Source organism: Parasteatoda tepidariorum, chromosome 5 (assembly GCF_982258835.1).
Source record: "Parasteatoda tepidariorum strain Cologne lab strain chromosome 5, Ptep-v5.0, whole genome shotgun sequence".
In the NCBI taxonomy this organism is placed as follows: domain Eukaryota; kingdom Metazoa; phylum Arthropoda; class Arachnida; order Araneae; family Theridiidae; genus Parasteatoda; species Parasteatoda tepidariorum.
This window is the reverse complement of record NC_141759.1, coordinates 89,473,776-89,486,978: the sequence shown is the minus strand read 5'-3', so window position 1 is coordinate 89,486,978 and position 13,203 is coordinate 89,473,776.

The window sequence follows — 13,203 nt, the reverse complement described above, 5'->3', positions numbered from 1 at the left end:
ATAATAGTGTAATAATATAGTCGCGTTTTGATACATTGATGAAAATTGACTACGATCCTATTTTAAAGTGGCTATTATCCATTAACTTTCCTCGATGACAATGCAAGGACAACGCAATAGCATGTAGTTACGATATAGAACTCCCTATAATAGCCAGATATACAGTTACGATATTTCATATTATCCGTTTCGTTGTTAACGCGTAAATAAGAGAGAATTCTCAAAATGTTCTGGAGTTTCATAAATATTTAACAGCTTTAATCTCGTGAGCAACATCACATTTTTGAAAAATCAAAGTTAATTCACATTTCTCGCTGTTTTAGTTAAGATCATCATTAACATATGCAAGTTGTTCCTACTGCGGAGGAAGTAGGCGTTACTGTTTAATGTATGTATACCAGGGATGGGCAAACTTTTTGGGTCGTGGGCCAAAAATCTAGAAAAAAAAGTTTGGTGGGCCGAGTAAAAACTTCTGAAATAAAGTAAAGTCAATTCATCATTGAGTGCACGTCACTCTACATCAATTTTGCGTTTTTTAGTTGCCTTTTTGGGATAAAAAATGTTTACAAATAACTCAAAAAGGCAGTAGCCATTTTATACATTACATTTAATAATTTCACCATTATTTACAATGACATTGTAAATAATGGTGAAATTATTAATTGTATGTGTGCAACTTTTCCATACGCAGTAAATTATGTTAGAACTCGAGCCGGCAGAAAAATCCGTTCGTTGGAACTTAAAACGCGTAGTCAGCCTCATGTGAAGTACAATTCACCTATATTAGATTCCATATGTCTGCTCCTCGAGAAAGACAAATACTAGTTGGAGCTAATCTACAGCTATTCTATAAAGAACTTTTGCTGTCAACATTTTACCAGTTAAAGCTGTTTGTGCTAACTATTTTAATTAATTTATGTTTTGTAGAACAAAAATAGAGAAAGTGAAAAGGTCATCAGTACTTTGTTAAAAAAGAAATCAACAAAAATAGTTTTAAGCAAAGTAGATATATTCGCCACTGATCGGCTAGTTAAAATTCTGTCCGCGGGCCGGATAAAATCTTCCGGCGGGCCACAGTTGGCCCGCGGGCCGTAGTTTCCCCATCCCTGATTCACTGCCAAGGAAGTGACAGTGCATATAAGATGTTCATTGATCTTTGGATGATTCAGTGTCAAAAATAAAGAAATAAAATGTTTGACTTCTTTATCCATGTCTTGCAGTTTGCATTTAATTCACGTGTAACCGACCTTCGCCTGTTTGAAAGAAAAGCTTAATATTATTAGAATTATTTTTTTTAATAAGAGGAATTTCTCCAGACGATCTGGAATTTCATAAAATTTCAATAGTTTTAACCTTTTCAACTATATTACATATTTGAAAATTAAATTTTCTTAACGTTGCTCGTGATTTAACTTAAAATGATATTACCACACGCCATCTGTTCGTACCGCAGAGTAAAGAAAGTAGGCGTTACTGTCTAACGTAAGTTCAGAGTTGGCCGTTGATTACAGTAATCGATTACAACTGTAATTGATTACAGATAATTACAGCTATGTAATCAATTACTTGTAATCACGATTACAAGTAATCAATTACTTGTAATCGTGATTACAACTTTCAAAAAATTTTGATTACAGCTGTAATCATGATTACAATTTTGATTACAGTAATCAATTACTTGTAATCACGATTACAAGTAATCAATTACTTGTAATCGTGATTACAACTTTCAAAAAATTTTGATTACAGCTGTAATCATGATTACAATTTTGATTACAGTAATCAATTACTTGTAATCAAGATTACAAGTAATTACGACTACAAGTAATCACAACAAAAACGATTACAAGTAATTATGATTACAAGTAATCAAAATATATGATTACATGTAATCATGATTACATGTAATTTGATTACATGTAATTGTGATTACTTGTAATCAAACTATACGATTACAAGTTATTACGATTGTATACTATAGTATACTATAGTATTCATGTGTTTACATATTTTTATGTACATAGAATGTACGCACGCATGAACGAACAATTTGCGATTCCTATACATACAATGCATGCACAAACGCTGTTTGTACGTACAATATTCATAATTATATTGTAATATACCATATGCAATGCGCATATGCTTAGTACATATAATTATGCATTTATGATACATGTACGCATGCATGTTAGTTTGTACAAAAAGGCAATGTTTTGTATCTTTGTATACATAGACAATGTATGTATGAACGCATATGAAAATAATGTTTATGCGTTTGTATGCTTTTATGTACTTAAGTGCATATATTGTATAAATTTACGATAATAGCACGTATATACAATGTACGTTTGTATATAAAATTGTACGCATTTGCGTACAATATGTAAGAATGTTATTTAAAGGTACAATATATGCACATAGTTGCGTAAATAAAATGCGTACATGTATACATGCATATTTATATGTACATCGATATATGTGCACGCAAAGTATGTACTTATGTACAACTTACGTATGTACTTGTATAACTACATACTTTGTTAATACTTATGCGCATGTAATGCATAGATATACAAAAAATAGTTATATGCACAATGTATACGTGCGCATACAACGTATACATATACATAATTACAAGTAATGTACAAATACATGCGTACATTTAAATATATGTAATTACAATATACACATACATTGTGCATACATTAAAAAAATTTATATGAGTAAAGTTATTAAAATTTGTTTTAAAATTTATTCTAAGGCATATGAAACTCGACCTCATATTTTTTAGAAAGCAAACGATAATTTTATTTGGAATCTCTAAATATTAATTCCACACATAAAATTTACCGTTTTTCTTACCATTTAAAAAATTTCTATGAATCATGCATTATTTTATAAAAAAAAATAAATCTGTATTGTCAAACATTTCATGAAAATACCTAAAAATAATTTTTTATTCAGAGAATTTCAAAATTATATAGAACAATTAAAGCTGAAAACTAAATTTAAATATCGTTTGATTTTGTCATTTAACTTGCTTGAGTCATTAAAAGTTAACTTACATGCATTTTATTTATTGCATTGTACACATATTTAGACATAAATGTAATGTACATATGTATACGTGTAATGTATGTACGCATGTACAATATATGTACATACATTCATGTATTGTACGTGCACATATAGTATATATGGATATGCATACATGGAACATACGTGTATTGTACATGTGTGGATACATTCATTTAGATAGGGATAGCATGCATGTACAAATGTAAAATTTGTACGAAAGAATTATGCCCAATATATTTATGCACATATGTACTGTATATGTACACACATATGTACATTATATGAATATACATCTGTACGCTATATGCATATACATCTGTACGCTATATGCATACATCTGAACAATATATGCATCTCAAATGTGTGTATGTACGTACGTTATGCATGTCGAATGCATGTATGAATATATGTGAAATATAAATACGCCCAATGTACGTACAATCGTACACAAATGCATTGTGCATATTTGGATACTTACATTGAGCATGAACATATTATGTACATGTACATAAATACACTGGACATGCATATCATGTACATGTATACATACATATATTGTACATCCTACAGATATACCTATATTGTACATGCCTACATATATTGTTCTGCTCATAAATAAAGTGCACATACATGCATGGGACATACTTTGTACAGACAATGTATGTATGTTCGTACAAACACAAGTACTTGTATATACATGCGTACATGAACATAGATATACATTTTACATACACAAATATTTGCATAAAATGCATATATTCATTGTGTATAAATGCACATGTCTACATTGTTTGCACATACATACGTAATTATTATCTATATACATACGTACATATATTTTATACCTACAATATAAGTGTATGTACTTGTGTGTGAAACTAAAATGACTGAACATATGCACTAGATAAAATCATATGTACATACATTTTAGTTACATTCATTTGTACGTATACAAATACATACAAAATGCAGTACATGTTATACGTGCAAAATGTATCATTATAAAATACATTCTACTATCTACTGTAAAATATAATCATTTTTACGAATACAATAGTCTTTTAATCGTGTAATTAGATTACATGTAATCATAATTACATGTAATCAAATTACATGTAATCAAATTACATGTAATCATATATTTTGATTACTTGTAATCATAATTACTTGTAATCGTTTTTGTTGTGATTACTTGTAATCGCAATTACTTGTAATCATGATTACAAGTAATTGATTACTGTAATCAAAATTGTAATCATGATTACAGCTGTAATCAAAATTTTTTGAAAATTGTAATCATGATTACAAGTAATTGATTACTGTAATCGACTATGTAATCATGATTACAGCTGTAATCAAACTTTGTAATCACGATTACAAGTAATTGATTACTGTAATCAATATTGTAATCATGATTACAGCTGTAATCAAAATTTTTGAAAATTGTAATCATGATTACAAGTAATTGATTACTGTAATCAAAAAATGTAATCGATTACATTTTTGGCCAACTCTGCGTAAGTTCACCATTTTTGGACGATTATAAGTGTGAAGGAAGACGTGACGTCAAACGCATATTCTGCATAAATTGTTTTTATTATTATTATCAACTTTAAATCAACATATCTTTGAGCTATTGCATCTTAAATATTTGATGCCGCATTTAAACTAAATGAGTTATGTATAAATTGTAAATAAATGTAAATTGTAATTATTTATTGTGTTTATTCTTCAAACACATTCAATTCGCTTCAAGTTTATATAAAATTCATACATAAATATTTCTCCTTACTCTAAATTGCAGCATAGGGTTTCAATCATGGCTTCCATGTCTTTATTTGTGTTTGACTCCATGTCTTGTAAATTGCTTTTAATTCATGTGTAACTGTCCTTCGCCAAGTTGAAATTAAATATTAATATTGTCACAGTGACTATACACCGAAGAGCCATTACATTATGACCACCCTCCATCTATAACAATGGGCTCACCCAGGCTTTCATGGTTTCTCGCCCAGGAACAATGTTTTCATGGGCACATTAGGACCCATAATCCTCATAGAACAATCCCTGACGTCTGTAAGCTACTTGAGCATAGTTGCAGACTAGGTTCACCCATTCATGGCAACAGTTTTTCCTGCGGGGGATGGTGTTTACCAACAGGATAATGCACCATGTCATAGGGATCGAATCGTCATGGATTGGTTCGAGGAACATTCCAGTGACTTTCAAGTCATGTCCTGGCCCCCAAATTCACCTGATCTTAATCCAATGGAGCATTTGTGGTTCTACTTGGGAAACCAAATTCGTGCTGCAACGCTACCCCCTCGCAATGTGAGGGAATTGCAGGACCAGTTGGTGAGCGCTTGGTACCAGATACCTCAGACTACCTATCAGCATCTTGTGAAATCAATGCCACGGCGGGTGCTAGCAGTTTTGAGGGCTAAAGGTGGTCCTACCTGTTTTTAGCAGGGTGGTCATAATGTAATGGCTCTTCGGTGTATTTTGATAGCATGAGTACTTGAAGATTTTGATTCTAGAAATTTGTTTTTCCTCCAGCCAAATTTAGTATGTTTAATTTTAATAATTTTGTGCTATATTGCTAGTGGAACTCATCAGAATAAAGTTACGTAAATTTTCTATTAAAAAAAAATCCTAATACAATTTTGCAACTATTTAAATTTTATGTTTATAAGGTTAGAAATAAATAAACTAATGTCTATTATCTCAAATTAATTCTAGTAATGGTGAAAGAAAAACTTTGCTATTTAAGACCGAACTAAACAAATTAATTATAAAATTTGTTTTCCTATTATTTAGCAACTATTACTAGGCAAAGTTGTTGAAATAATATTTCGTAAATAATGAGTCAGTTAAGTTTTAAATCATTTAATTTTTGAGCTACATTTTTGGCAAAGATTCTAATTAATTAAAATATATATTAAGAGTGATAGTTATGGAACATAGAGTAAAATTGCTTTCCTACTCACCTACTATTTTACTTCCAACCCAGAATCTTTATAACTACATATTTAATTCCTTATTTTAAAATCTTAAATTAGTATTGAATTAACTTAATAAGAGACTGAAGACAGAAAGGCACAGAGAGCTAATTTTACAGAGCTCGAACTGATTTAGAGATTGAATTGTAAAAATTAATTGACATAAATTTCCTTGAAAATTAAAATTTTTAAGTTACTAGAATTGTTTGCTCGCCAAAAACCGGTATGGATTTTGATTTATCTTTCATCATTAAGTTTTTAAACGTCAACAGTTCCTACAAAAACGCAGAACATTTTGGTTTCAAAACATACAATTATTTTTGTTTTAAATGCGAGCACTTTTTAATCATAACGAAGTTGGCGATTACCAGAATTTGAAAAATAATCACTTTTACTTAAAAGAAAATTAGCCTAAAGAATACAAACTGTGAGATTCAATTAGTATAAAAAGAAATCAGAAGCAATTGTACTCATCGATGAGACTTACAACAATTCAAATAGGGAACAGTTTTTATCGCTATTTATGGAGTTTTATTTTTAATTTTAAAAGTTTGACTATGGAATTTAAGAGTTACACCTGGCAACAAGTAATCTCACTCACTCTCTACTTATGACTGATTTCAACTCGAGCAGGAGCTTGCGAAATAAATAAAGATCTCGAGAGGGAAAAAAAAAAATTTCTACCACAATGAATAAATAGTCAATATGTAAAGCAAAAAATATGGAGAGAAAAAATTACGAAAAAACATTTAATTTTAAAAGTTGCACTTTTAAATTTCATTTTACTACAAATTTCGTTAAAATTATAATTTTTATCTCAGTGCAAAAATTCATAATTTTTTTCAATGAATTTTTTCTTTTTATTGCTTTACTTAACAGTTTACATTGTGATAAGTTACTAGCGAAAACTTCATCAAGATTACACAGGCTTCGTTTTCGACCCCTGTGCTACGGCAGAAAACGTATAATTGTTTTTTCTTTTCTTTTTTTTTATGAATGTTACGAATGTATATAACCGGGTTATCATCTATCTATGCATAATAATAAAAGCGGCTGTGTGTGTGTCTGTCTGTAATCACAATATATCGCCGCAGAAGCTTCGCACAGGCACGAAACTCGGCACTTAATTGTGTTTTGACATGAAGAAGTATTTTTGAATACAATGAAGAAGTATTTTTTTTCTTTTTCAAAAATTTGGATTAGTTTTTTAGTTATCAGTCATTTTGTAAGAAAATCTATGCTTTTTCGTCTTCAAAGAGCCATATTAAAAAAAACTATTAAAAAATGCATATCTCTTATAAATGTATGCTCATGTGAACCTTACAATTGAAATATTAAATTTCGACAACTTGAACCAATAATAGGGGAGAGTGGGGTCAATTGCAACAGGGTACGATTGTAACAGAGCAAAAATTTCGAGTGTCGGGTTCTAGATTTGGTTCCTAGGTGGCGCACAAGATGTATTTAATAAATTTACATGTACAACCCTGCTGGCAACCATTTTTATGTACTTTTGACAGAGTTTCATCACAAAAGATATTTTCACGCTACGTAAGTACTTTTTTTGGTATCAGAATATTATATTGTAACAAAGTAATTTTGCTTAAAAAAATAAAAATTATTAACCGAATATGTAAGTGGACACCTTAATTAACATTTCAATAAAAAAAAATATTAGTTTTGTTAACTAACTAGCATTGTTTTTAACAAATGAAGCTGAAATGGCATCTTGGGGACGATTGTAACAATAAGTAAAGGGACGATTGTAACAGCTGTAAATAAATAATCTTATGTTTGCAAACCATTACTTAACTCTTTAAGTACCACCAATAGTTTCCTATATCTTTTATATTATGTTGCAAGTGCATTATTTTATTTGTCACCTTTCACAGCATAAATTAAAATTTTTAACCACTTGAAGTTAAAAGTTACCTTAGGTCTCTGCTCATTATTAGTTTTACTCCTAAAATATCACTACTATTTTGATCAATAAAAAAATATATCACAACTATGATAATATGTATAATTAACTATGTTTTAGTTGAATTTTTGAACTGTTACAATTGACCCTGTAAGTGGGGACAATTGTAACAAGTGCACGACTGTCAAAAATTGTAATAAACAAGTTTTTTCGTAAATACATTTCAACTAAGCACATTAACCACAATAAGGGGTTATTATCAATAATTCTCAATGAAATTTGGTAAGTGTAATTAATTAGGCGTAATTTATTGAAACTTCAACTCAAACGCAATTTTTATGTGCAGTGATAATAAGTCTGCCTTGTAGAGCTAAAAAAGAAAAAAGAAGTATTGCGTAAAATGCGGATTTAACCGATGTTTTAATTTAAAATAATAGCTTTAAAAATCCTTTTTTTTTTCCATCTATTGATGGATTAATTTTCAAATTTTCAGATCATACAATTTAATATCGTTACAAGACATGAATAAAAATATCAGTGTATGAAAAACGGCTATTTTATTTTATTTTATAACCGTCGTTGAACAGCCGACCCAATTTCATGGGTTTACGACTACTTACGTTCAACTCCGTAGCCTTGTAATTTTGAGCCAATCCAGAAGACAAGGAAACTCCTGGATCAGTACCCCCAGAGGTATTGATTTGTTGTGGGAACATGAAGGACTTTAAGACTCGACAGATTTAACGTGCATCAGTCACCATTTACTACACGGGGAGTCTTCGGCCGGCGAGGATCGAACCCACGACCTCTTGGATATGGGCCAAGCGCCCTACCGACCAGGCTATCCCGGCCTGAAAAACGGCTATTATTAATATTCGGATTAATCAAAGTTACTATTAACCTGTTTACCCAGCACAAATGTTCTGTAAGGTTAAGTGCTACAGCCCGTTATGCACTAGTATAATTTTTTTTTTTTTTTTAAGTTAAGGACTATTGCTCGGTATACATGGAGACGGTACGCGTATAAGCAAACCATACCGCTGTTTGCTTATAAAGGTTATATATATATATATATATATATATATATATATATATATATATATATATATATATATATATATATATATATATATATATATATATATATATATAATATATATATATATATATATATATATATATATATATATATATATATATATATATATATATATATATATATATATATATATATAAATATATATATATATATATATATATATATATATATATATATATATATATATATATATATATATATATATATATATATATATATATATATATATATATATATATTATTTTTACCTGAATGAAAGAAAACTTATTCATGCAACTTGCGTTATTCTGTAAGCTCGTGTTGCTTATCTGGAAATTAATTTGTAAGCGTGTGATGAATAAATTGTTGTAAAAATAATTCATTAATTCCTTTTCGTAGAGATTTAAAAAGGAAAAAAACTTCGATTGTTAGGATCACTTTACTGTATTTATATTTTATGAAAAGCAATAATTTTTATTTTATAAAACGATCTTGTTTTTTGATACAAGAGATTTAATTTTTTTTTACTGAAATTGTGTTTGCGAATAAATAAAAATACTTTATTAATGAACCAATCATAAAAAATAACGTAACATTTTAATACCATGTTTTATTGGAACGCTATTTTGAAGAATTAATTCTACTTAATTTTTATTGTAAGAAAACATAACCTGTTTTATTTTAGTGATATTCTCTATTAAATAAACTTTGATAAAAGAATAATGTAAACTTTTTAATGAAGATTTTTTTTTTAGAAAATAACAAAGATATTATAAGCTAGAAAAAAAATGTGAGTATTCAAAAATATTATCACGCCTTTAAGTAATAATTTCTTGCAAATGAAATAATCGATATTTTTAAAATTTTAAAGTAATCGGAAATTTGCAAGTGAAAAAAAGAAATATGTGCAATAATTTCAAGAGGAAAAAAATGTACAAATGAAGGGATTTTTCTTTAATGACCTATGCAACTAGTTTCAAACTCTGAATGATATTTATTCATCTTAAACTTAATCGGAATCTATCAAAATATCTGATTTAATTTAAATGATATCTAATTGTGTCCGATTTAATGAGAATTGATTAAAAGCAAATTAAAAAAACAATTGCAAGTTATTATGTGAGTTTTGACTGTGTTTTTTATTTTATCAGTTCAGACTGAAAATCTGGAGTTTGTTTACTGAGTCTTAAAACAAGTTTGAGTGAAACTATATAAAAAATTACATTTGAAAGCTTTTGTTTCAGTTCTAGAAGCATTTATTGTAAAAAAAAAGTAATTAAATTACTTTTTTTGCAATGAGATGAGATCTTAAACATCGTAAAAAATTTATTTAATTCCTTAATATATATAAAAGTCCGTCAATACTTCATTTATTATGGAGGTCATAGATACCTTGATACTCTTTCAATATTAGAATAATAAATGCAATTAATAGATAATGCACGATTTTAAAAATATATTTTATTTACATATATTGCGCACAGGTTATTCTGCAATGATCATACGTAACATATATTTATAGATACCTAAATAATGTTAAATGAATTAAATAATTAAAAGCATAATTAAAAAAAATAACATAATTTTAAAAAAAGGTGCGTGGAGTCCCTCCGCGCGCAAGAAGTTAAACTTCGTAACCTGCGACGTTAATTGTAGAAGAATCAGCAGTCGTAGAAGGATCACTAGTTCTATTCAACGACTCTTTTTCCTGCTCCGCTCGCTTCCGTGCTCTGTAATCACGGTAATATTGTGCATTTTTCCCTCGTGGACCTCTTGAACCAGTGAAAGTGCTTGTGGTTGCCTCATCGTCTCGCCATGGAAAATCTATTTGCATTAATTACGTATGTGAATGCATCATAATGTAATTTCAAAAGAGAAACAATCAATTGATATTCACAAGAGACGTATCTTGACATAACCTTAAATCCGTCGCATTGTCCGTGGGATTGTTTTAATAATTTTTTTTGTGTATCAAAACAAACTAAACAAATATTTATAGAAAAACAAAAGTTTTATGACTTTTATGCTAGTGAGAACCCAAACAATATGGAAATGAATGAGGGAAAACTGGATCCTACCACGTGATTTCCCGGCCAATAAAAATGTAGCGCTAAACGTTTAACGCTTCTTGTTGGAAGTCGCATAAGAAGTATAACTTCAAAAATAACATAATTAAAAAAATAACATAATTAAACAAAATTTTCAACTTTCAATTAAAACCTTCCTGGCTTCAAATATTAATAATAATTTTTAACAACTTTTTTAAACGAAATTTTAATTCTCGAACTTAATACTATCCTTCATATGAAAATATGTATCAGAAAATGTATTTAAAAAAAAAACTATATTCTAAAATTGAGCCATTGGCTACAACAGAGGCTAGATGTATGTACAGAGTTTAAATAAATTATGAGATGTAGAACTCACATTTAAGACTTAGATCAATTTATTATCAGTTCATAAGAGTTTTTTTTAAATGAATAAATATAGTGAGTGTTTGATTCATAATTGTAAGTCCTGAGTGTTTAATGTTAAGTTATATTTCTTTTGAAATAATATTTGAAATATGCAAAGCAGGGCGACATTCATTTTTATTTGTTTGTGAATCAAAAAATGTTAACTTTCAATAACTATAGATAAATAAAAAGCAAAAGTTAGATAAAAACTTTAAATGTAAAAAACTTTCTAAATAAGATTTAAATAAATCACAATCACTTCGCCTGAGTGATTTTGTGAAGAATTCTAAACTTTTAAAATTTTACAAGTTAGGTGAAAAGTAAATATCTTACAATAGTTGTAGGGAATTAAAGAAATTCTAAATTAAATCAACATTAAAACATTCAGTGCAAAAAGTTTTCAATTCACTTAAAAGTTCACTGGAAAGTTCCCAAGATATGGTGAAATGCGTAAGAGGCAAAGTTAACACTAAGGGATCCTAACATTGCATCGCTTTCCTGACCAAACTATTGGGACAATATTTTCAGATGGCGGCTACCCCTATATATCTCGATCCATTAAAATTGAGTCCTAGAATGTAAACATCTGATCATTAAATCAAAAGTTAGGTTTAGATTTTTTGTTTACTGCTCAATGTACTCTAAAACGTGATTTTTTTCCCTTTTGAAATGAAATTTCGATTTATTACTTCAACCTCCTTCGAGTTATGCTTACTTTATAAATTTAATCTCAACTTTATTTTTCTCTTCACTTTTAAACTGTAGAAGACTTTTTCTCCATTTGTAAATTATGAAGAAAAAAATTATTAATCTGATTGCGTAAACAGTTAATTCACTAAAATTGGACATTCTCAATTGATTTCCTTTTGATAGTCATTTATATTATATTAATAATTATATACACAAAATTATAATAAAGGAAAGTTTGATTAAAAATTTAAAAGTTTTTGCTTCAGTAATTAGGGAATTTCTATTGACAAAATCCAAAAACATGACAGAATTCAAGTAATTTTTTTTTTTTTTTTGGAGCAAAATGCATTTTTATTTAAAAGGGCACAATATTGACTTAATATTTGTAAGATAAAAGACTCTCTAATCGCTGCCATCAATGACAGGAAAAAATTTCTTTTTTTTTCCTTTCCACAAAAAGTTTAAAACTTAAATTGTTGTTCTTTCGTTATAAAGCAATCGTATAATATTCTAGTATCATGTAAAACCTTATGACGAAGTAACTTATCTACCGTTTTACAATTATAAAATGAAATAATTATTAAATTCTACTCGCATTTTAAAATGTAATTCTCAATTGTTCAATGAATTTTACGATTATTATTATAAAACTGTGTATAATGAACATTTCAACTAAAATAATGTGTACAAAATAGCTGCTAAAAATTCTCTTAAACATTTATAAATATTATACATTTATAAATCTCAGCTTTCGCATTATTGCTAAATAATCTCTACGTCGAAAAATATTTAAAGAATTTCATAATAATTGAAAATTAAAAAAATTGTAATTGGTTATCTAGCAGAACCATTAACTTTAATTAATGAATATAGAATTGGAAACAAAGTCTCTGCTAAACAATAAAAAAATTTTGAAATCCTTTGAGTAAACGAACTTTATTGTAATAATCATTTCATTACTAAGGATTAAAAGTTATT